This window comes from Myotis lucifugus, unplaced genomic scaffold (genome assembly GCF_000147115.1).
Source record: "Myotis lucifugus unplaced genomic scaffold, Myoluc2.0 scaffold_3720, whole genome shotgun sequence".
NCBI lineage: Eukaryota > Metazoa > Chordata > Mammalia > Chiroptera > Vespertilionidae > Myotis > Myotis lucifugus.
In genome coordinates, this window is record NW_005874768.1 from 9058 (window position 1) to 13716 (window position 4659).

The window sequence follows — 4659 nt, forward strand, 5'->3', positions numbered from 1 at the left end:
CTTAACTTCCTTGGATCATCTTGATCAGGACCCAAGGACCCAAGGTGTTCAAAACCAAAGACACCAGGGGCCTCAAGTTGCACAAAGTGCAGAAAAAATCAAGTGTCAGAAAGACTCGCTCTGATCAAGGCGCGAAGAACAAACATAAAGCCTCTGAGCCTATCGGTGATGCTCCCAAGGCCAAGATCAAGCCCAAGAGCCCAGACTGTGTGTTTGTAGGAGGAGTGGTTCTTTGCAACGCTGCAGCCAGTGGCACGGCTCCTGCAAACATGGCCAAGCATTCTACCAGCAAACCTCAGAGAGCTGCAGCCAGCCAGCAGGACCAGCAAAACTTCCTGGAAGCCGGTCCATCCCTGCTGCTTGACACAGTCACTGCAGGGAAGGAACATCTGCACAGCATACGTTTCAAGGGACCTGGCGTATATGGCATACTGTTCTTAATATGTTTGCTCCCCTTCTTGGTGCTATGTGTTTTAACCAAGGTCACCTCTCCGAGAAAGGTTGTTTCCCCAGGTAGGGATTTTTCCCTGAAGTTAGGGAGGGAACAAAAGCCCTTAACTAAGGGCCATGCGGGTAGTTAATCACTTTAACTACAAACAATCACGCTTAAGCTACATAATCTTTACTCCCTGGAATGGAGATAAGAAACGCCCTAACCTTTGGCATAGAAACTGAGAGGATTAAAATCAACTGGTATAAATACAGATGTAACAAGACAATGAAAAACAGAACCTGGGTTACCCCGCAAGGCATGGAGGAGTGCGCTTGCCTCTGCGGCGTGGGCTCTTCGCGGGGATGCCGGTGTCTTCAGCAGCGTCAGGGCCCAGATGAGATGGCAGCGGCCGACAGCAAGCCCGCCCCGGCCCCGGCCCCGGCCCCGGCCCCGGCAGAAAAGCACGTCGAGGCGGACGCGGCAGCACGGTGCTGTGTGGTGAGTGGAGGAATCTCGAGCCCCATGCCGGCCCCTCCTGCCCCGCGCTGCTCGCTGCAGGACCTGCCTGTGGAGATTCTGGTGGAGATCTTCGCCTCGCTCCCCGGCACCGACCTGTCCAGCTTGGCCCAGGCCTGCACCAAATTCCACCACATCCTGCACATCGACAGCATCTGGAGAAGGCGCTGCTGGGAGGAGTATGGCGTTTGTGAAAACTTGCAGAACCTGGAGACGATAGGTATGTCTTATCGAGAAGTCTATGCGAAGCTGCTCCACCCCTACAGAGACATTTTGGGATTGTGGCAGCTAAGTAATGAGCTCTATGGAAGACTGCTGAATGTAGCGGTGGATGGCTTATTATGCATTACTGGTTGGACAAACGAGCCTTACCATAACCCCCATGTGGGTGGCCCAATGCAATTCAAGCCCGCGTTTAGAATTCGCCTGACGGAGAGGAAATCAACTATGGTGGCGTGCCTGGAAGGCCACAGCAGGCCCCACAGCTGCTTCATGCAGATTCTGAAGGACAGGATCTCCATCAAGTGCCACCCGACACACCACTACATCATGTTTGGTTGTATCCGAGAGCGTCTACCATGGTGGCGTAGGGAAGAAAGGGGGCTGGCGCTGGCGCAGGAGTACAGACCTGAGCCTTACTGCCTGACCTACCGCCGCCTCTACCTCCCGCCGAGCCACCGGGACGACCTCATCAGGCCAGGCCTCTTCCAAGGCAACTGCGATACCAATGGCCTAAAGATTGCCATGCTCAGCTTTCATGGGAAGTATGCCAGGGTCACGAAGATCACGGGAGATGCCAGCGCCGCTGCCTGGCAGGAGACGTTAGAGATCCACCTCACGCACCGCATCCAGCTGCCAGATGGCGAGTTCTTTCGCAACTTCAACGAACTCTCCCGCCTCGTCCAGGAGATTCACGAGCAGGTGATCCAGGAGCAGCAGCAGCAGCAGCAAGAAGACGGGACTGAGGAAAGCGAGGGCCGTGGCTGGCAGAGCCCTGCCCAGCCCAGCGTCGGGGAGTCCGGGGCTGCAGCTTTGGAGGAGCCGCCTGTCCCATTTGTTCTGCCTGTGGGCGTGCGCTCACGTGACCAGAACTACCCCCGAACCTGCAGGTTGTGTTTCTATGCCTTGGACACTGTTACCTTTTATGGCTCAGCCTACCCCAGGCGCTTCCCTGCAGTCTTCATCCTGTTTGATGAGAACCACTTCGGATTCATCAGGCTGGAGTCGAGATGGCTTATCCTGTACAGCAGAGTCCAGGAGACCTTCCAGAATGCGGAGGCACCATCCCCGCAGGCCTTCCTGGAGATGATCAAGAACTTTCAATCCGGAGTCCATGGAGTCCACGCGCCTCCCGGTTCCCGCCCTCTGTCCGTCTGCCCGCGCCGCAGCCGCAGCCGCGGTGGCCATCCCCTAGTGCCCCAAGGGCTCTTTAGCGTTACCTTGGAGGCATTCCTGGCCAAAAGGTGAGAATGCCTTCAGCTCAACTCTTCAAAGCCCAGGTGTGCTGAATGGGTTTTTATTATGTAAATTCAGTCAAGAACCTGGAATACCTCCCTTATCTTGAGTTTTGGTGAAACCTAATATTTTGGGGGATTGGGACTATTAAATAAACATGCTGTCTTGGGACTTGGTCTTTCTGCCTCTTTGCCAGAAGAGGACAGAAGCCCACCCAGGCCCAGCCTTCGATCTATTTTATGTCTGTCTTTCATTTTTCTGAATCCCCGATACACCTCCATTTATTTATTTATTTATTTATTTATTTATTTTTTATTTTTACTATTTTAAAATATATTTTATTTTTTTTTAAATTAAATCTTTATTGTTCTGATTAAAAAAAAAAAAAAAAAAAAAAAAAAAACAAAACAGAACCTGGCTGGAATCCTGGCTAGAGAATCTGGCTAGGCTGCTGATCAACTGAACCCTGTCTCTGTGTCATTCCTTCTTCGCCGACTCCATCCACACTTTGGGAACCCCTGGACTTGCTGGGGTTGCACCCCAACAAAAACTAAGAGCCATGGGCTGGAAAAAAAAACAAAGAAACAAAGAAAACTACTCCAAGAGAGCTGAGGAGAGGAAGCAGTCAGGAAACAAAGTCAAGGCATGCCGGAAGCCGGTCCATCCTTGCTGCTTGACACAGTCGCTGCAGGAAAGAAACATCTGCACAGCTTATGTTTCAAGGGACCTGGAGTATATGGCATATTGTTCTTAATATGTTTGCTCCCCTTAGCGCTATGTGTTTTAACCAAGGTCACCTCTCCGAGAAAGGTTGTTTCCCCAGGTAAGGATTTTTCCCTGGAATTAGGAATTAACAGGACTAAGGAAGGGAATAAATCAGTAAATCCCCCTAGTGTTACAGAAATACCATGTACTACTTATGAAGAACTTGGACTAAGACTGTTGGCAATAAATTTGGGACTTGTTGGGCCCACATCCCCAGGGGTCTGCCCATCAGGGAAAGCACCAAAGCCTATACCCCTGGAGACCCACCGACACAGGGCAGTCCCAGGGAAGGCAAGAGGTGAGGCTGGGAGGACATAACCTTTACTGGGTAGGATAATCTTCTTCAGTCACTTTCTTGTAGCCTATCAGTAGAGCAGTGACCTTGGAATAGCCTTTATAATGGAACACAGAGATTAACCTAGACAGAATTAAACTCAACAGAACTAGATTAACAAACACCCTAACCTTTGGAATAGAATGGATAGGATTAAACTCAACAGAACTAGATTAACAAACGCCCTAACCTTTGGAATAGAATGGATAGGATTATACTCAACAGAACGAGATTAACAAACACCCTAACCTTTGGAATAGAATGGATAGGATTAAAATCAACTGGTATAAATACAGATGTAACAGGAGAATAAAGACAGAACCTGGCTGGAGAACCTAGCTGGAGAGAACCTGTCTGGAGAACCAGGCTAGGCTGCTGATCGACTGAACGCCATCTCTGTGTCATTCCTTCTTCGCCGACTCCGTCCACACCTTTGGGAACCCCTCGGCCTGCTGGGTTTGGACCCCAACAAAGTCAGAGGAGAAGCTAGCCATTCCCAAGATGAAGAGAAAGAAAAGTCATCCTGAGCTGCCGCAAGAGGCCATCAAAAAGCCTCGCAGCGGCCTGCATATGCACTTGCTGGAGTCTACGCAGGTTTTCCACGCACTGGGCAAGAGGAGTGGTGAGAAAACCGAACAGTCTTCCTCGCGGGCCCTGGGAAACTCAAGCAACCCCAAAGGCCCCCAGCCACGCCCAGTTTTCAAACCATGGCTGGGTACGCGCCCCTGTGAGGGCAAAGGTCCTGTGAAAACTCAAATCAAACCCCCAAAACCACATGGAAGTGCTGACAAAGGGTCTCCACCTCCATCCCAGGGCCAGCTGCCTTCTCCCGGGAAGGTCAAGTTGGTGCCATCGGTTTGTCCACCTACGGATAAGCCTCCAGCTCGACCTGTTCCTCGCAGGCCACCGTCTCGGGCATCGCGTCGGCCTGCTGTGACCAACCCCGCCATGCCTGCTGCAGTCAACGCATCCCTGCCAGCTCCTGTATCTGTGACAGGTCCTGGCAGATCAGCTCAGCCAATGTCGACCAACTCAGCCGGACCAGGTTTCGACAACCCTGCCCGGCCTCGTGTCCCTCGGCCTCCTGCTTCTAGGCCTGGGCCCTACACAACATCATCTTGTGCTTCCTGGAAGCAGGAGCCTGTTCACTCTGCTG

At 51.8% G+C, this 4659-nt stretch overlaps 1 pseudogene; it reads left to right on the forward strand.

Annotated features, from left to right (window-relative positions):
- The first annotated feature begins 751 nt into the window (after positions 1–751).
- On the forward strand, positions 752–2412 carry LOC106695851 (annotated as a pseudogene).
- The last annotated feature ends 2247 nt before the right edge of the window (positions 2413–4659 follow it).